The following is a 22,296-nucleotide window of genomic DNA, read 5'->3' as shown; positions in this document are numbered from 1 at the left end:
CTTCTGAGGGTTGTTATGAGGATCAAATGAGATGATATTTGTAAAATGCTTAGCACAGTGCCTGGCACATAATAGGCACTGAATAAATGCTTATTCTCTCTCCTCTTTTCCTGCCAGATAGTGGGGTTCCTTCTGGGTATATTCCTGGCGTCCCTATTTTTAAAAACCGGGCCACTTTCATGTCTGTCCTCTTAAAACTGACCCTGCCCATTTGGTTTGCAAAATGAAAATCGCCGACATATTCACTTTTTAGCAGCAGAAAAGAAAGACATAAAACCACATAAATATCATGTAAAGTGATCTTTTTTCCTAAGTGTATGTTTATTGTGCATAAAAAAAGTGGATTTAATTACAAATGGCTGGAAGTTTCCTAACAGTCCAGTATTTTTATTTTATTTTTTTTCTTTTCAAAAACTAAGGTCTGGCCTCAGCTTTTGGGTTTCACTGTGAGTCTTCTAAGCATTTCCTTGGAAAGATGTTGCACTTGGTCCCAGGCAAAAAGTCAAAATCAACATTCCAAAAACATGGCCTGTATCATTTCCAGGACTTTGCAGCATCGAGGTATACTTAGGGGGAACTCAGCAAAACTGACTCCTGGGCTATTTGACTTGCTACATAAAGCTAGTCTTCAGAGGAGGAAGTTTATATTTCAAATAGTGTTTTTAACTACATGTGGTCAAGAACATAACTTACTATTAGACTACTATGCTACTCCCTACCTCCTACCACCCCCCCCTTAAGTAATCCTAATGGTTTTACACTTAAATACATGTCCAAGTCTCTTTTTTAAAAATACTTGAAAATGGGACTTTTTTAGAACTAAATCCCCAATGCATCTACAAACTGAAAGAATGAAGAATTGAGGGAAAGAAATAGAATTCATTTTGAAAAAGTAAATTTTTTCCTTTTAGCTTAGGCTTCTAGAAGCTTCTCTAAATTGCTAAAAGCAAATGGGTCTGGCTCCCTTACCTTTTGCTCTCTGGGGCCACAAGGTGGTTGATTACATGCATCTTTGTGGCCATAGGAGCTCTGGTTAAGGCACAAGCTGGTCCCTCTTGTGCCCAAGGGGGAAAAACAAACAAACAAACAAACAAACAGCTAAAGCCAGGGATGAGGATGTGGAGCAGATGCCAGGAAAGCATAATGCTGAATGTGCTTGGCCAAAGAGACAGGACAATTATCCTAAGCAGAGACACCCACTCACCATTTTCGTGGCATGAGAAAGTTTGGAAATGGGAAAAAAAAAAAAAAAAGCCTAGCCATGTTTTCTGGTGCTACTGTCTTTGTCACAGCTGTCCTGTTTCCCAAACGCTTCATTTACTTTTCTGAGGAGCTGTGTATAGGCATTCAGAAGTCCTCCTCAATTGTGTCTCCTCAAACTGAAATGTGAATTTCTAAAGGGCACGTGGGTTTGTTTTGGGCAGCTGCAGGCACAGTGAGGGCACCGAATCAATGAGAAATAACAAACAGTTCCAGAGTCCAAATAGAACATACTTGCTTGTGTGTGGACATGTCTTATTTTGTGCAGACGAGCACAATTAGCAGTGTTACTGAAGAGTGACGAAGCACAGTTGGAAGTATTGTACTAAACATATGAAACATGGGGTGGGGTATGTAAGCAGAGTCCACAAAAGCTGTTTGTAGCATCCCAGGGAGAATTGGTCTTCATTGTTTTCCAGGTCTCCAAGGAGATGAGTTAATTTAGCACAGAAGACAGAAAGAAAATGGCTCTAGACAAAGGCCACTCTAAAAAAAACACACACACACTATAAGTGGACTAAGTGGCAATGACTCTAGGAGAAAAACCAGTTAGAACAGAAAAATCACTGGATTAGGAATCAGGAGAAACTCTGCCACTAACTTTAATTGATCTGGACCATCATATTCTTCTTCCTTATTACCCTTCCACCAGAAATGATGGACTCCACCTCCTGGAAACATACTGGGTTCTGCTGGGAAAGTTCTTTCCCCTTTTCTTCCCCAGAACCATAGTTCCACAGTCACTTCCCAGTCGTGCTCCAAAATGAGCAAACCAACCAATTCCTCTTTCTAGCTTCCCCCGTAACACATTATCTTTCCTTAATAGAACAGAAGCTCCTTGATGGTAAGGATTGCCTTGCTCTTTCTATTTGTATCACCTATGCCAGTGATTCCCAAAGTGAGCACCACCACCCCCTGGTGGGTGCTGCAGCGATCCAGGAGGGCGGTGATGGCCACAGGTGCATTTATCTTTCCTATTCATTGCTATTAAAATTTTTAAAAATTTAATTTCCAGGGGGCTAAGTAATATTTTTTCTGGAAAGGGGGCGGTAGGCCAAAAAAAGTTTGGGAACCACTGATCTATGCTAAGCACAGTGCCTGGCACATACTAAGAGCTTCGTAAATACTTCTTCGTTGTTTACTTATTTGCAAAACAAGGGGATGGGGGTACCCTAGATGGTCTCTGAGATTCTTTTCAGCTCTTCATCTATGACTTATGGGGGTACAGGGAACAGGAAAGATGAAGAAGATCTCTATGGTCTCTTCTAACTCTAGCAAACCAGCAATCTAAACATATTAGAATTTAACTTGATTCATTGATGTGCAATGAGCTTGAGTTGGTTCATTTCAGACTAAGGTTAATTCACTGTTTTTCTATTCATTCTGAAGTCATTCCTTTTCTATTCATTCTGAAATAAGAATTACTCTTCAGAGTCACCTTGAGATACTCCCTGTTTTCTTATCTCAATAGAGACTTCTGCAACAAGCCTTTGGATTAGAGATACTGGACATTTTAAATGGAGAGGAGCACTTTCATGTGGATGCTGCCAATGTAAAACATTGGGCATTCTTTCTTCTAAAGGAAACTTCTGAGAAATTAAAAGTAATTAAAAATAAGCGACCTCCATCCCACACCATCAGGATTCAATGTCTATATCTTCAAATGACAATCCCACAGACATAAATACCGATTAGTCTTGCTCTCGTTAACCCAAATTTTGTGATAACTGGCACTGTGGAAAATGAGCTGAAGTTTACCTTACTTATTCACTACCTATAAAGAAAGGCTAGCTAAATAAATTAATGGCAAGCAAATGGATAAGTAGACTTGTTTTTTATCTATATGACCAAATTATTTTCAAAGATTTATTTGCATAACAGTAGTAGGTTGACTACAAATGAGACTTATCCATTCACTAATGCAATAATACCTAACAATAATTTGTTGGCAGTCAGTTGGAGTAAGTAAGTCCTTGAAGAATTTAAAAAAAAAACATATATTTTTAAAAACTTACCTTCTATCTTAGTGACAACTCTAAGACAGAAGAGCAACAAGGGTAGGCAGTGGGGGTTAAGTAACTTGTCCAGGGTCATACTTCTAGTAAATATATGAATCTGGATTTTAACTAAGGTCTTCCTGACTCTAGGCCTGGCACTCTACCCACTGTGCCCCCTAGTTGCACCCTTGAGTGAGAACTAGCCTCCATGTTTTGTTGATCTTCTGTTTCTAAGTACCTGAGGAAAGCCAAACTACACCAAGAATGGAAATGGAATCAACATTTTTGATTGGCCATTCTATGAACTCTGAAACATTTTAATTCACTTGGGTTTGAGTCAAAGGGAGTCTAAAGGGCAGTAAAAGAAATGAAATATCCCCCTTCCCATCACTCTTGACTGAATCTCATGGTCAAGACTATATTTCCTGGGTTCCTTATTTTGAATAACTTATTGGATACTTTTTATTACAAACCAAAAGTATTAGTCAAAATACTTGAGTTTAATTCCTTCGCCTTCTAAATTCAACCCACATATCATCTTATTTCAAAGAATCAGACACATGTTCTTTTGTCTTGGCTGTGGCCTAACTCTGGTGACAAACAAGGAGCTAATGAAGAAGTGAAGCCCACAATGACACTGAAAAATGAGGCATCGCTGCCTGAATGGGACCAAATAGAACAACAGAGACCCAAAGTTGGTATGAAAGAAAAGAAAAGAAAAAACTAGAACGTAGTACTGCTATTTCTGGCTATTTCTCTGTGGTTTTAGATTATAAATTCATTAAGGCATTTAATTTGTTATATAAACAAAGCACGCATTAGTTTGACACGGGATGCCATTAGGCTGAGAATAACGTATGATTCAGACAATCTCCTCCTACAAAACCCAACCACCTCAAATATCACCACAATCATAAGATAATAGCATTTAGAGCTAAAAAAGGACTTTAGACAGTCCTGTTTTATGAATTATTAGGATCTTTGGATCACTTCTAGTACAATTTTCTTATCCTACAGATGAAGATACTGAGCTCTGCTGAGGGGAAATGACTCACCTTGCCTACGATCAGTTAGTAAAAAAGAGGGAGGGACGGAGGGAAGAGAGGGAGTGAGAAAGAAAGAGAGAGAAAGATGAAAGAAGGAGGGAGATGGAGACAAAAAAGAGGGAGAAAAAAGATTTTAAAACTATAATCACAACAGCATACACTTATAAAACACTTTTGGATTTACAAAGTATTTTCCTCAGAACAACCTGTGAGGTAGACAATATGAGTTGCATTAAACTCATTTTACAAGGACAGCTAAGTGGTTCAGTGGACAGAGAACCAGGCCTAGAGACAGAAGGTCCTGGGTTCAAATCTGGTCTCAGACAAGTGTTATACTAACTATATTATCCTGGGCAAGTCACTTAACCCCGATTACCTAGCCCTTACTGCTCTTCTACCTGGTAACCAGAAAGTAACAGTTTTAAAAAAACACACACATTTTATAGCTAAGGCTAAGAGAGGAAATTAATTGGTCAAAGTCATACATCTAGTCAGTATCAGAGTTAGGATTCAAACTCAAGTCTCAGCGCTGTAAAGCCAATGCTATTCTGTCACAAAACTTAATAATCAACAATGTTGGGGTTTTTTGTTTTTTTTTTGTTTTTAGTGTTGACGGATGACAGAACACAATGCAATTTTAACAAATAGACATATGGGTCAATAAAGACAAAATAAAGATCTTGGAATTTTTGAAAAATACAAATTTATAAGAAATAAACATGGGCTCTATAACAAACATGATATACTTGAGCTATTAAGAACAACTTTCAATTGCAGGGGCATTAAACTTATTAAATAACACATGTTCTAGGTACTGCACTAGATGCTAGATACTCAAATACAAAAAAAAAAAAATGAAACAGTCTCTGCTCTCAAGGAGCACTGTGAGCATATTGATGACCTAGGCTTTTTCAGGCAAAGGGGGAAAAGTACATGCTTTTGTACGTAGTCCCTCCCAAGCCAGAAGACTTCAGATACAGGCCTGGTAATGGAAAGAAACAATGTCCACCAAGATTTGGAAGGGCTGTGATCTGCCCTGATGGAGGGATCATCTGTAGGGATGAAATCACAGATCTCCAAAACAAAGCCTCAGTGACACTAGGATAGAAAGCACTGTTCCGTCATCAGGTTAAAGAAAACATTCTGTATATTAAGTACAGGGGCTATTATTTTTATCATGCCATGGGTGATATTCTGTGGTTCAAATATCCTCCAGTTCAATAAGGAAGAGACCACAGGAAACATTTGTATCAGGTTTTATGATGAAAAATAATTAATGCATGGACCAGCTGGCTACTCTGTGCTGCTGTCAGGATCTTTCCTTAGTATATGCTCCCTTCTTTCCTGGTAGACTTGCACCATCTCCACTTGGATATTGTAGTGGTTGTTGATTCCTTGGAACTCCCTGGGACAATGTGGCCTTATGCTGGCCATTTTCCACCCTTCCACTGTGTCAATGCCCCAGGAGGCATTAAGCCACTCAGCTCTGAACTCCCAGCTATCTGGCTCTGGGAAATTTCATTAAATCAACACTATGACTGCTTCTGGAAAGGTTGTGTTAATTGACTGTTCCACTCAACACTATAGTGACTTCTCAGATCAAAACATTTCCTTGGTCACCACTCCCCTATATCTCATCTTCTCCATTAGAATGTGAGCTCCTTGAATGCAGGGACTGTCTGAAATTTGTATTTGCATCCCCAGTGTTTAGCACAGTGCCTGTCATAGAGGAGGCACTTGAGAAATACTTTTTCATCCATTCATCATTCATCTATTCCTTGCATATATGTAAAAAACATAGCATAATTCCCAGTCTAGTCATATAGCTTAGCCAAAGTGTGGTACTGGCATAAAGGATCTAAGAAATGGAAGAGATGGAGGAAGACTAAAGAAATATAATGTGTCCAGAAATATAATGAAATATAAAGAAATAATAAATGTGTCCAGAAGTGACACATCTTCAAGACAAGGAAAGTTTGAATAAATCTCATCATTTCCCTCTAGCATACCATGAATGCAACTTCCTCAGTAGGATCCCTTCCCAACAGTCCATCCTCTTCTTGCCAGTGAAGATGTCTCTTTTCTGCTGATTTAAGTTAACCGGATATGAAAAATATTCTTTCAAATGAAATATTACTGCATCATCAAAATGGGAAAACATGAACAATACAAAGACATGTGGCATATGAAGTGATACAGAGTAAAAAAAAGCAGAATCAGGACATACAAATATGTCCTATATAAAAAGGGAATGAGAGCAAAATCGAATGAGGATGAAAAAATGAACGAGGAGAAAATTATATTTTCTTTTTATCAAAAATATAAGTAGTTGGGGCAGCTGGGTAGCTCAGTGGATTGGGAGCCAGGCCTAGAGACGGGAGGTCCTAGGTTCAAATCTGGCCTCAGACACTTCCCAGCTGTGTGACCCTGGGCAAGTCACTTGACCCCCATTGCCTACCCTTACCAATCTTCCACCTATAAGTCAATACACAGAAGTTAAGGGTTTAAAAAAAAATTTAAAAAAAAATATAAGTAGTTTAGAGTAATAGTTTTATTTTATTTCATGGAGGGATATTTATTTTTCTTATGAGGGATGGATCTTTAAAAATTGTTTTTAAAAACTGAACCTATGGATCATAAAACAAGAGCTGAGAGAGACCTCAGAAGCAGTACAATACAACCCTTTTGTTTGCTAATGAAGAAACTGAGTCCCAAGGAGCTTAAGACACTTCTCCAAGGTGACAAAAGTACTGAGACTAAGAAGTGTTAAGATTAAAATTCTCTAGGGACTGTATATTAATTTATAATTATTTATTATATAGTGAAAGCAAGTTGGAAGGAATAAAAGAACATGTCCAATCAAAGGGTGGAGGCTGAGACCAAAATGGATTTTCAAAACTTTCCTTTCTAAAAGGAAAGAGGGGTACACATTTATCTTAAATTCCCACAAACGAGAGATTGGAACCCTGGTTTTTTGTCTCTGTTCCCAGGACGTCTTCCTCTGTGCTAAATTTCTTGGCTCTAATTTAGCATCTGCAATCTCAGATTACAGGGTCTCTTCATTAGAAACTCTTCAAAGTATGTATATTTTAACTTGACAAAAACAACATGAAATCAAACTTCCCTGGATAGGTAAAAAAGGTAGCTATGAGACAAATTTTCCTTATGAAGAGGACTGTGTACCCTTTACAGATTACTCTGCGAAAGAGATTTTCAGAAAACTGTCTATGACGTGTCTTTCTTGAATGCTTCCGCAATGTCAGTTTGAGAGACATGGTCAGTGTCTCATAATAGGAATAAACCAATCCAAGGACGGCTTAGCACTGAAGGACAGGCTACAGGTGGCTGAAAGTGATCGGCCAGACTCCCATGAACACTCTGCATTTAATGCTTCCTAGAAATGGCCATGCCCAAATCAGAAAGATAGAATGAAATTCTACTTGTTTCATGCACTGCTGGGAACACATAAATCTCCAGTCCCAGTAAGAGCTCATTTCAATTTTCTAAGTGGGAACTTGTCATAAGAAATGTGTTTCTGAAACTACTTAAGAAAATTATTGAAAAATTGCCCCCAGAAGACTTATGTGTAGTGACAAAGAGTAAAGTAATCAGAGCCAGAAAAGCTCCATAGCCAAAGAGTCCACCAATGAAAATGGAAACAACAGTAATGAAAATGGAAGTGAATGCTTTGTGATTCTATTGCCCCAGTTTAGCCCCAGAGAAGAGATGAGATAATGCACCAGCCTCTTTTCCTTGGAGAAGGATAGAGAGCTAGGGCTGTGAAACACTGCACTATACTTTCAGAATAGGTTGATGTATTTATTAGTTTACTAAACAGTGCTTTTCCCCCTATTTTATTCTTAGTTTCCCTGACTTATTATAAGACCCAGCTCAAATCCTACCTTCTGATGGATATTTCTTCCAGCCTCATCAGGAAATGGGGCCTTTTCTTCTGAGATTACATTCTATTGACTCCTCATGTTTATGTTTTGTCTCCCCCCATTAGAAGGTGAGCTTCTGGAGGGCACTTGGCACTGGACCTGGTAGGTAGTGACGTTCTGGCATTTTTTTTCAGGCATTTCACCTCTTTGTTCTTGGCAAAGATACTGGAGTTATTTGCTATTTCCTTTTCTATTTCTTTTGACAGGTAAGGAAACTGAGGCAAACAGGGTAGAATAACTTGCCCAGAGTCACCCAACTAATGGGCATCTGAGGCCAGCTTTGAACTCAGGAAGCTAAGTCTTTTTGACTCTAAGCTTGGCACTGCATCACCTAGCTGCCTATGGGACATAGTAAGCATGTAATAAAGGATTGTTGATTGACTAACTACAGCACATGGCTAACTTGGAAAAGGGTATAAAGATAAATTCAGAAACAGAAATGCTACAATAATTAATTAATTAATTAATTGAAACATTTTAAGTAAAAGTAATAACCTAAGAAAAACAACCAATTTTTTGTAGCCTAAAGGTGGGGAAGGAAGTTGAGGACGGAATGGTTTCTCCATTTTGTTAATCTTCTAAAATGCCTCAACCATTTTTAAATTTTACTCTTCTCAAGGGACTAGCCTCCACACAATTGGCATTTTCCTTCTTCCCATTTTCACTAAAGCTCCATTCCAGCCATCAACTTCTCATGTGGAACCACCAAGTAATGAATTCCTGAGGACTTTGAAGTGCTCTTTTCTATTTTCCTTAAAAAAGAAAGATAATCATCTATCTAAGTAAGCCCTGAGATGGAAGACAGCATGTATGGGGCTGTATCTGAATAAAATGATTTCGCTTAAAGCTTAACTCTAAGAAACTTGGCCACACGATTACAACTGACATTTTGCAGTGTTTTAACTGCTCAAAGCATTTTATATACTTTATCTTATTTGAGTCTCACAATAACCTTATGTGGTTGATAGGGCAGGAATGATCATACCCATTTTATCAACAAGGAAACCAAAGCTCAGAGACACAATGACTTGCTCATGGTCATATAGAGATCTTCCTAAATCCAAATTGAACATCATAGAGTTGACATGGTTAAGATTATTGTTTTCAGGGGCAGCTAGGTGGTTCAGTGAATAGAGTACCATACCCAGAGACAAGAGGTCCTGGGTTCAAATTTGACCTCAGCTGTGTGACCCTGGGTAAGTCACTTAACCCCAATTGTCTAGTCCTTATCACTCTTCTGCCTTGGAATCAATACTTAGAAAGTCAGGGTTAAAAAAAAAAAAGGTTACCTTTTTGCCAATTGCTCAGGTCATATGAACATGAAATAGTGGATAAAAATAACCATGTCTTTCAGTCAGGTCTGATTCAGCCAGTATTGAATTGAACAAGCATTTACTAAGTACCTACTATGTGTTAGGCAATAGGTATACAAAAACAAAAATATAATAGTTCCTGCCCTCAAAGATCTTATATTCTATTATGAGGAAATAATCTAAGAATCTAGGAACATGAAAACATAAGTTTAGAATTGGAAAAGAGCTAAAAGGTTATCTACTCCAACACCCTCATTTTATAGATGAGGAATCCAAGAGAACAAGGGAAGGTAAGTATTTGTCCAAGGTCACAAAGGAAGTAAGTGGTAGTGGTGAAATCTGAACTCAGATGCTGTGCATACATATGCATTTAAAGGCAAAATATGCTCCAGTCCACAGAAGGCAAAGGGACTTGTAACTATGGGGAGCAGGACAAGCTTCCTAGAAAAAGTGGCATTTCAGCTGCAACTTGAAAAAAGGTAAAGATTTTCTCAGGAAAAGGTGATGATATAGTACATTCCAGTGATTTAAGAAGGTCAAATTGTTGTTGGGTAGAGGACGAATTGGAGAAGGTAGAACATGGGGGCAGGAAGTCCAATAAAGAGGCTATTGCAGTAGTCCAAGTGAGAAGTGATGAGGCTTGATCTAGGCTGGTGGCAATGAAAGTAGAGAGAAGAGAGTGGATGCAATATATATTGAAGAAGTAAAAATTAATAAAATTTGGTGACTGATTATGTGTGAGGGGGAAAGGAAGGGTGAAAAGTCATGGATGATGCTGGGGTTTCCAAGTGAAGTGTTTTGATCCATGGTGGTATTCTCACCAAAAATGGAGAAGTTAAGAAGATGAGAGGCTTTTAGGGGGAAGGCACTTAAGTTCTATTCTGGACTTGTTTAGTTTGAGATGCCTTTAGAAAATATAATCACAGAGATCAAATAAAGATTTGAACCTATGGGCCTGGAGTTCAGGAAAAGACTGGAGCTTGATCTAGAAGTCATATGCATAGAGGTAATAATAGTTGAACTTGAGGGAGCTTGTAAGATCACCTATATAGAGAGTTCAGAGAGAAAAAAAGAAGGCTCAGGGCAGAGATCTGAAGGTGTACCAATGTACAATGCACTCACCATGGAGGTGGGACAAAGATAATGATCTCAAAAAGGAGACTGAAAAGGAGGCATCATAAAGGTAGGAAGAGAACTAGGGAATAGTTTTGTCAAGAAAATGGAATAAGAAATTATAATGTCCACAACCCCTTTGGCTAGAGCCCCCTGGCATCTCCAGAGACCATACTGACCAGCACCATATCACATGTTCTCATTAACTTGAGGGATGTTTTATGCTCTGTTGGAAAAGAGCCAGGAGAGAAAGTCCAACCCCAGGCCAGGAGCTGTGCTGATATCATCAGTGATACTGGAATTCAAATAAGGAAATAAATAAATGGTATGCTAATTTCACGATTCATTAGGAACATAGGGAGATAGGAAGTTGAAGAAGGTTGCATGCAGGGAGGAGAATGCCCATGTAATGAACAAATGTAAAGAGGGAAAGGGTGTGGGGCTAAATTTCCCTCACCACTTTTATACTTGGGACCATCGTAGAGTTCAAAGGAAATTTAGAGGTTACCTAGTCTAATTCTTCAATTTTTAAAGGTGAAGAAATTGAGGTCCAAAGAGGGGGAGTCATTTACTTGTCAAGGTCACACATCAAGTTTGTGTCATGGTTAGAACTTGAAAACTGGATCCCTGACTCAAATCCAGTGCTCTTGTCATTAAAAATAGTGAAACAGAATATGAGATAGTGGAATTGGAAGCATACAACTTTGGTGAGACTTTAATATAGTCAATAACCTACTGAAGGGAGCAAAATCAGACCTTCATCTCTGCATCCCTTTCACAGATTTTATCCTCACATTAGTAAAGATTCAGAATTAGAAGGGACCTTGGAGGTTACATACACGTAGTACAAAATCCTCACTTTGTAGATAGGAAAACTGAGCCAACAAGGATTAAGTGACATATCCAGGGTCACACAGGTAGTATGTGGCAGAACCAGTATTTGAACTGATACCCTCTAACTCCAAACAAAACTAGTTCAGTTTCTTCTTCACTGCCTCCTTATGATTGGCACTTATTGTTTATGGAATTAATTGAACTGATGGTGATGCTTTGGAATAATATAGGAAAAGCCTGGGAACCACTTTTCATCATCTGGCCGGTTTCTCTTCTCCTCTTAAGAACTTTGCTGTTAATTATCTTAATATGACCCCTATTGATTAAGATGTATCTTGTGTTTTTGCCCACTTCTGGGGGCAGCATAGTACTGAGTAAACAAACAAGTTCCTGTCAGGGCTCTGACACTGATTAACTGTGGAATCTTGGGTAAGACATCTCATCTTTCTGGACTTCATTTTCTTATTTGTAAAATGAAGACTATGTCTAAGTTCCTCAGCACCTTGGAAACTCTGAATTCCTCACAGCTCACTGAAGTAGTGACAAGGAAGAGATTGTTATTTACAGATTAGGAGTCAGAGGCTCAAAGAAGTTAAGGGGAGAAATTGGGACTAGAACCTGGTCTTCTGACTCGTGAGTCCAAAATTCTTATCATTAGGACCACATTGCCTGTGTACTGTTACGTGAAAATTGACAATCCATCTGACTTGAAAAAATAATAAACATAGAGTTGAATTCATGTCACAACTCTATTTTGCAAAGCTCAGAGAGCATCAACACCTACATTTTAGTCATCCTCCTAATTTCATTGTAAGAAGCTTATGAAGGAAAAAATATAATCCCTACTGTGCAGGTAAGTGATATGCTAAGAAGTTAATCTTCCTGAGCTCAAACCTGGCTTCAGACACTGCTGTGTGTCCATGGGTAAGTCACTTAATCCTGTTTGCCTCAATTTCCTCATCCTTAAAATGAGCCAGAGAAGGAAATGGCAAATCATCCCAGTATCTTTGCTAACAAAATCCCAAATGGGGTCATGAAGAATAGGATATGATTAAAACAACTAAACAACAAAGGACTATTTTTATGGACAGTTAGGTGACATAATAGATAAAGTGCCAGACCTAGAGTCAGGAAGACCCAAGTCAAAATCTGGTCTTAGATATTTACTAGTTGAGTGACCTGGAACAAGTCATTTAACCTTGTTTGCCTCAGTTTCCTCATCTATGAAATAATCTGGAGAAGGAAATGGCAAACCACCCTAGCATCTTTGTCAAGATAACCCCAAATGGGATCATGAAGCTTTGGACATGACTGAAGTTAAGTAACTGACCTGACATCACAAAGGCAAAGTGATGAAACCTGGATTCCTATCCTTGGCCCCATACGACTACTCCACATAATTACTGCTTTCTTAAGACTTCGTCTACTTAGTCTACTTCTGTCTAAAGAAAGCAAGTAGAAAAACTAGCCAATCAAAAGAACCTGTAGATAGAGCAATCACCAGTCAGTTAGAGAATCTTGAATGCCAGAGAAGGAACTTTGAAGTTCACGTAATCAAACTGATTCCTTTTACAGATAGGGAAACAGACTCTGGGTAGGAAGGAAATTTGTATAAGCTCACAAAATTGTTAGTGCTAGAGTCTCCGAATCTCCAAAAAGAATTTAAAAGGCTGTGTGAGGGGCAGATCATCTTGGACAAAAACACAGAAGACAAAATTACAAACCACAAAGGCTAGACACTGATGTTTCAAATGAGAAATTTCTGCCACAAATAGCTTCCAGCTATATTAATAATTTCCAAAAATAATTTCTATTTCTATAGCACTTTAAATTTTTTAAAAGGGTTTCTTTACAATTCTTTACCAATAGGGCAAACATTATTATCTCTATTTTGTAGATGAGAAAATTGAGGCTCAGGAAGGTCCCCTAGATAATGTGATCTAAAGTCACTCAGCTAATATATGTTAGGGTCAGTGTTGTATAGTTTACAAAGAATTTACCCCACAATACTCCTGTGAAGTAGCCAGTACCCATAGATTATCCTCTTACTATAGAAAATGAATCCAAAGCTCAGAAAAGCTGTGACATATCTAGAGTGAGTCAGTGAATCATTCAACAAGCATTTATCTTGTGGTGGGCAATGTGCTAAGTGCTAGAGATGCAAAGAAAGACAAAAGGAGCAGTTAGTGTCTCAAGGAATAGAGACCAGACCTGGAGATAGGAGGTCAGTCCTAGGTTCAAATCTGGTTTCAGATGTTTCCTGGCTATTTCCTTCCCTGGGCAAGTCACTTAACTCCAAATGCCTAGTCTTAACCACTCTTCTGCCTTAGAACCGATAACAGTATTAATTTTAAGGGTTTAAAAAAAAGTTCCAGCTCTCAAAGAGTTCACAGTCTCATGAGGAAGATGACATGCAAATAAATATGGATATATTTACTATAAATATAAATAAATATAAACAAGAAATATACAGGATAAATTGGAGATAATCACCAGCAGGCAAATACTCATCTTTTGATGGCAATCATTTGTTCCTTTTACTATATCTGTCTGATTCTGAAGTAAAAATTCTTCACTGTTTCTTTCTTTCTTAGCAGCAGGAATCTATGAATGGTTTTTTTCTGTCATTGTTGAAAATTGAGCCTTGAAGGTAAACCATTAAATTTTAAATGCAGCAATTTTTTCATTTCCCCTTTCTCTCTAACCAATTAAGCAGCAACCACTGATTGAGGCCTAAGGTTTCCCTTGAAAATTGTGCTGGGATTTAAAAATGTCTTCTGACAATGCACAAAAGGTATTACTATTTTGATGGACATGCTGTATTACTTAATGATAGCAATGGTGCTATTGACTAATGGAGTACATAAAATGTTCATCAGCTGAATCCAATTCTTTTTCAGCCTCTTCATTGTGATGAGAGGTAATTAGGAGGTACAGTAGAAAGAATACTGAACCCAGAGTGAGAAAGACCTGAATTCAAATGTGACTTCAGACACTACCTGGGCAAGTTGGTCTGACTTGGTTTCCTCAGCTGTAAAATGGGGATAACAATAGCATTCATCTCACAAAGTTGTTAGAAGAATCTAATGAGATCTTTGTAAAGCACTTAGCATGGTTCCTGGTATATAGTAGGTGCTTAATAAATGTTTACTCTCACCCCCTACTATTTGGTCTTGCATTCAACCACACTAAAGTAGTAATTCTCAAATTGTGTTCCATGGAACACTGAGATTCCACAAAACAGGCCACAAAATCCATAAACTAAAAGCAGTTACAGTGATGGATAAGCACACATGAAGAATAAGTGTGGCATGATGGAGAAAGCACTAGTTCTGGTAGAGTCAGAGGTCCTGGGTTTGAATCATGCTTCTTGTCCTTACAGTTTATCTGAGGCAAATCACCAGCTCCTTGCATCTCAACTTACCCATCTAATTAGACTTGATGACCTATTAGGGTCCTGCCAACAGTAAATCTAAGCAAGATCCTATTATACCTTTGTCAGTCCTGCATAATGGGCATATTTAACAGATGCAGAAAATGCCCCCTAAATTACCTTGCTTTCTTTTTGTATATATTTTTATTTATTTACTTTATATACATACATACATTTATATACATCATATTTTTCCTAATAGAATGTAAGCTCTTTGAGGGAAGGGCTATTTGTGTATCCTCAGTGCTTAGCTGGGTGCTAGTATTACTAATACAAGTGCTAAATATTTGTTGATTCAAAAATAAATCATGTGAAAGTTGTTTTATTTTTCTAGAATCTCCCAGCTATTGGTGCCTTCCCCTCCAAAGTTGCATATACTGACCTCTCTCTCTCTTACTCTCTCTCCACACACACACACACACACACACACATCTATGTTATCTTCTCTTTTTGAACATAAGTTCCTTAAGGACAAGGGACTATTTTTGCCTTTATGTCCCTTGGATTTTACCACAGTTAATCTGTCACATAATAGTTTAAGATCATTCATAATTAAATCAGTTTATTGTTGCTCTATATAAGGTATTTTAAGTGGGAGGGTATCAATTTATAATGATGGAGGGCATTTTTCAAACTCCAAATATTTTTGTATACTTTTTGTACCATTTTATTTAATGAAGAATTAAATCCATATACAGCATGATAATAGGAAAAGAATTCTGGATTTGTAGTCAAAGGATATGAGTGTGGACCCTGATTCTGCCCCAATACATGTGTGAACTTGGGCAAATACTTTAACCTCTCTGGGCCACAGTTTCCTCATTTAAAAAATGAAGTTGTAATTATATGATGTTTTAAGTTTCTTTCTAGATCTGCATCTATGATCCTATGAATAGATTTCTTAGATATATTTAATAGAGTTCCTCACAATAACCTTGTGAATAAGTTAGAGAGATTTGGGCTAAATGATATTAAGCACATTCACAGCTGCCTGAATGGACAGACCCAAAGAGGAGTATTTAATGGACAGACGAGAACCTGGAGGACAATTTCTAGTAAAGAATAACAGGAATCTCTCCTTGGTCTTATTTATTCCATTCATCATTTTCTATGAAGAATGAATGAAGGAGATGAGAACTGTCTTCAAGTATCTGAAGGAGTATTGTGTATAAGAGAGATTCAGTGGTATTCTTGGCTGGGAGAAATAACTGTCCCTCATTTTTTTCTTTCTTTCTTTTTTTTTAACTCTTACCTTCTGTCTTAGAATCAATACTAAGTATCATTTCAAAGGCAGAAGAGTGGTAAGGGCTAGGAAACCGAGTTAAGTCTCTTGCCCTGGGTCTCACAGATAGGAAAGTATCCGAGGACTTCCAGTCTCCAAGCCTGGATCTCTACGAACTGAGCCACCTAGCTGTCCCTTCATTTTCAAAAAAGATCAATGATATCACAATGTTGAAGAATGAAGTAGTGAATAATGGGTGATGTCTTGACTTTTGAGTGAATTTGATTTGAGAGGCAGAATTGCACAAAGTCATCAGCCTCATTCTCTAGTCCAGTCATAAGTATTCAATGGCAAGGCAGAAGTCAAGACAACAAAAGATGGCCCAAGGGCAGTGGATGACCTTGGCATCTTCTATGTCTTACCTGGATCTAAGTGCTTCGGAGCACCTGCTTCACTCGCCTTCAGGGCCTAATACTTTGGATGATAGAATGAGGAACCATAAATATCAACAGACTATTGAAAATGGAATCAATCCAATAAGATGAAATTTTACAGGGTCAAATGCAAAGTCCTATACTTGGATGAAGAACAACAATAATTAAAGTACTACACAATAGAGGATGAGGAGACATAGGCAGATAGCAAAGCAAATGAAAAGAATTGGAGATTTTAGTGAACTGCAAGCTCAGTATGGGATGGTAATAAAACATGACACATTATGATCTCATCCTGCATTACAGGCAAAGCATCCACAGTAAGAAAAATGACAGCCACACAGCACTTGGCTATGGCATGATCACATCTAGAGCATTGTGTTCAACTCTATGAAACACATTTTAAAAAGATCTTAACAAGCTCTATAATATCCGAAAGAGGATGACCAAGAAGAAATAGTAAACCATTCTATTTGAATATCCACTGAAGTGGTTGGGGATATTTAGTTTGGAAATGAGGACTGCAGGGAGAGACTGATAATTGTTTTCAAGGGATTAAATTGTTTTGGTTAGCTGCAAAGGAAAGATCTAAGAGCACTGGCAGCAAGTTGAAGAAAAGGCAGAGCAACTCAATAGCAAGCCAAACTCACTAACAATTAGAACCATTCAAAAGGAGAATGAGTTGCCTTTGGGGTGTCGGGAAAAAGTTCTCAATCACTGGAGGTCTTCAAACAGGCTGACTAACTCCTCACTGGGATGTGAGAGGTAGTTCTTGCTCTGCTATGTATTGGACTAAATGAACCTTGAATGCCCTTTCATCTCTGAGATTCAATGATTCTAAGAACAAATAGGTAAATTAAGAAAATCTGCAGAGAGAAGAAATCAAAAAGTTGATGACAAACACTTCTTTAATAACCATTACTGTGGTATGAAACAAGTATCCACATAGTACAACTATCAAAAGTCCTATACAAAAAAAGTGAAGATATGACAATATCTGTCTACAATTTATATTGACTTTTGGTGTACCATGTATATCAGTATTATCTATTTTTTTTGAAACTTAATTCTATGGCTTGCAAAGATATTTCCAATTGAAATAGCAATTTTTTAAAATTCCCTAATTTTTATGAAGAACCGGGATCAATTTAATAACCCCCTAAAATAATTGCTTACAAAAGGGAAAGTGAACATTGTTATTTCTTACAAATCTAATTAGTATATCCAGTGCTTATCATAGTGCCTGTCATGTAACAGGTACTTAATAAATGTTTATTGATTGATTACTTATTGATGATGTTCAATATTGTTACTAATTGTAAAAGTTATAGCAAAAAATCACATCCTTTTAATTAAGTTATTCATAATTCTGTTAGATTAAAAATAAAATTGATCTAAAATATAAAAATATTTAAAATCATCCTTTATATTTTTTATGATCCAGAAAATGGCTTTCTTGTCCCTTACCATAATAAGATTTTACCACCTCTTTCAATGCCTTTGCACAGGCTAGAATGGACTTCCTCCTCACCTCAGTGTCCTGAAATTCCTAATGTCTTTCAAAGTTTAATTCATCAGTCCTTTCCTGATCCCTCTAACTCAGGGGTTCTCAAATTCCAGTTTACAGACCCCAAAGTGTCAATGAATTTAGATGGGGGAACATGACATCTTTATTTTCACTAATTTCTACCTGAAATTTAGCATTTCCTTCAATTATGAATTAAAAAATTATTGTGAGAAGAAATCCAGATGTTTTACCAGACTGTCACAAAAAAAAAAAAGGTTAACAATTATTGTGTCTCTTCTGTCCTTTGAAATTACCTGGAATTTAAGTGTGTGTGTGTGTGTGTGTGTGTGTGTGTGTGTGTGTGTGTGTGTGTGTGTGTGTGTGTGTGTGTTAGAATTTAAGTTCCTCAAGGAGAATTACTGGTTCACAGGGCCTGGCACATAAGAAATGCTTAAAAAATATTTGTGGATTGACTTGATACCATTTTTACTTTTTTCTTCTCCTCTCTGGACCATTAATTTCATTGGAAATAACCAGTGTGGAAACTGCCTTCACTTACACCAATTAACGACTGTAAATTAAGATTTGCAGAGCACTTTACAAATATTGTCATTTGATCCTCACAATAGCTTTGTGTTTTACAGGAGGTGCAACTATTATCCCCATTTTATGGATAAGGAACCTGACTGATAACAGAAGTTAAGTGATTTGCTCAGGAATACACAGTGTCTGAGGACATATTTTAACTCATATCCTCCTGACTATAGGTCCATGCTCTATCCACTATGCCCCCTAAGCCACCTCTATAATTTAAGTGACTTGCCTATGGTCATGCAGCAAGTATGTGCCAGAGGTGGGCCTTGAACTCCGTTCTATCTAAGGCTAGCATTCTCGTCTACTACATTATGTTGCCAATTATCGTTATTTAGCAAGATGATTTTAAAAGATTTAACTACAAAGATTTTTGGGAAGGTGTGTTTAAAATGAAAGAATTTGGGAGCAACTGGGCGGCTCAGTGGATTAAGAGCCAGGCCTCAAGAGGGGAAATCTTAGGTTCAAATCTGGCCTCAGACACTTCCCAGGTATGTGACCTTGGGCAAGTCACTTGACCCCCAATGCCTATCCCTTACCACTCTTCTGCCTTGGAGCCAATACACAGTATTGACTCCAAGACGGAAGGTAAGGGTTTAAAAAAATAAAATAAAATGAAATGAAAGAATTCCACTGAATATATTTTCAGTCTCAGTTTTAGTTTTTCTAAATTACTTTTCCCTCCCCATCTTTTTTTATTCTTTGTTACACAGAATGGTCCTCTTGGCAGGGAAGAAGGGAGGGAATATATTAGGAATGAAGATGATATAAAAATGAAACATCAATAAAAATTTTCAAAAGGAAGCCAAAGTTTTCATGGCTACAAAAAGTCTGAGGACCCAGTAGGCTATAACTACCCAATACTTTCATTTGCCCAAACTAATAACAGAATTAGCACCCACACTCTATGAAAAATCATTTTCTCTTTGAAAAATTCTTTATGTTAATTTCTTCTTTCAAGGGAAGGTGAGGGAGTCACATTCAAAAGATTTTATCTTAGCCTAGTTTTTGATGTCAAACAGTGGTATCAAACTCAAAGAGAAATGGATCCCCCAGGGCTGCATATTGACTTAGAAAACCACAAATTAACTGACATTACCTATCTTGTGTTGTAATTTTATTTACTTTGCTACATATTTCTCAATTACATTTTAATCTGGTTCAGGTTATACTCCTAAATGTGGTAGGCCACATGCCCTCTGAGGGATGTTTCACACCTCCAGTGTAAAATTCTAGTTGGGTAAGTGCTTTCAGTAATAGGTTACAGAATTATCATAGAGCCATCGAATTGGAAAGGACTTAGAACATAGAACCATAGTATTGGACAAAGACTTTAAACCGAAGAGACAGGCTATCCCAACTAGAAAGAACCTTAAAGTCCAATCCTGTCACTCCCCAGATTATGAAAATCTGGAGCTAGTTATTGGAAGAATCAGGATTAGAATCTTGTTTTTTTTCACTTTCAGTCACTATTCTTCATATTGCACCCCTCTGCTGTCTCCCTGAACTCTGCTCTGAAAAGTGAAATTCCATGCACATGGAAACAGCAGCTGTTTGAAAAATGGTGATTAGGGCAGTATCATTTTTCAGGGTCTGTTGACTCAGAATGATTTCAGATCTACCTTATTCCCATTTGAAAGTACATTTCCTAATATACCAGAATACTGTACATTATTATTGCCCTTGATAATAATGTTATCATACCTTGATTTGTTGTGATTCAAAGCATATAGTGTATTGGTGATAGTGTTATAATAGGAGCCATAATATAGTCAAGAGGTAGTATTGTGTAATAGGGAAAGCTAGTACAGCAGGTAGAGCGCCAGGCCTGGTGTCAGGAAGACTCAGCTTTCTGAGTTTAAATACAGACTTAGACACTTACTAGCTGTGTGACTGTGAGCAAGTCACTCAATCCTGGTTGCCTCAAGTTTCCTCATCTGTCAAATGAGATGGAGAAGGAAATGGCAAATCACTCCAGTGTCTTTGCCAAGAAAACCCCAAATGGAGTCATGAAATGCCTGAACAACAACAGCAACATGTAATGCTGTAGAGAGAGCAATGGTTGGAATTAGGAGAGCAAATCCTTGGGAATTCTTACATAATATATCACCAGGAACTAAGATGGCATTGCTTCACTTGAAAAATTTTCATCTCGGAATTGTTTATTTCTGAAAAGCTGTTAAAACAGAGCCATAAATCTGGAAACAGAGGTGGGGGGGATAGGAGAGAAATCTTTTATCCTGAGACCTGGGTTTCTAAGGGAAGATTTCATTCATCACAGACAATCCTGAGAGACTCCTGTTCTTAATGAAAAGGAAGTTCCTACTCACACAGCCATCACAGGTCTTACCCTTGCTCTCCTTTGTCCTTTTCCCAAACCACTTGGAAAATACACCTCATTTGTTGTAATTTGTATGTTTTGCATGTTCCACAAGTCATTTACATACACTGTCACATTACTGAGATACCCTCCAGAAATAGGATCTGATTTCCCGTGATTTGATTTAATTACTCTCCCCAAATCCCCTATCATTACATTGTACTCTAAAAATGAAAGCCACTCCCCAAGGGGGATAGAAATCAAACAGACTGTCTGAGAATATGTACAATTTTTTTTATAAAATGTATGTGGAAAAATACAGTCTATCCACTCTCATTCCTGGGTCACAAGACCATCTATCCCTTAGCTGTACACACAGCAACCTAAGAAGCCATCCAGTATTTTAAAAGCATTTAACAGATGTAGGGCCACTCCCACCTATTTAGAATCACAGAATCACAAGGAAATCTAGTTCTGTGGCTTCTACCGAAATGCCATAAGCAGTGGTGGAGCTATTTAGCGCCTGATATAACAGCCTGGCACTGCTACCTCCTCCTGCCTCCCCTCCCCCCCTCCCACTTAAATCAAGCTGCAGAGTTGAGAGTCTAGAGAATGTGCTGCCTTCTGGTCTTTCATTTGATTCAGAACGAGGGTAAGCATTTAAACGAAGGAACCAAGCCACCTGGGCATTTGCAAGAAGATGGAGATAGTGGTGAGAGGCAAAGGAACAAAGGAGAAAAGGGAGACAAGGGAGTGTGGTAAGAATACTGACTTTTTGCTGTCCACTAAGCAGGCCAAAACCCTCCTCTATATGCGAGCCTTGGCTCCCAGGCTGTGAAATCCTCACACTTAATATCCCTTGACTTAAAGCTTCCAGCTGCGGTGCGCTTGGGATCCAGTGCAAAGAATGTGAAGCAGAGACTGAAAGTTTTGCATGGGATAGAAAAATGATTGAAAGTCTGCTTCTAGTAAGCAAACACTCAACATGAACAACCTGAGGCCCCGTTTCCTTAGCTGGGTGATTTAGTTGGTATGTGGGTGGTTCTCTGTACCCTAAGCTCCGGGCCCACATCAGTCTGCGGCTCCATGGGTGCAGGGAAAAGACATACTCCAGAATTTCCACCACCACTCGTGGTCAAACAGGCGGCAGGTTTCATTCACTGATGCTACCCCAAACCTCCACTCTTCCGACGCTGCTCCTCAGGGTCCAACCCAGTAGCTACACCTAACATCCCCACTCCCAGCCCCCAAACATCCACTCGTCCTTCTCCAACCCCCCCCCACC

Source organism: Gracilinanus agilis, chromosome 2, assembly GCF_016433145.1.
Source record: "Gracilinanus agilis isolate LMUSP501 chromosome 2, AgileGrace, whole genome shotgun sequence".
Taxonomy (NCBI): Eukaryota; Metazoa; Chordata; class Mammalia; order Didelphimorphia; family Didelphidae; genus Gracilinanus; species Gracilinanus agilis.
This window is presented reverse-complemented; position numbering follows the sequence as displayed.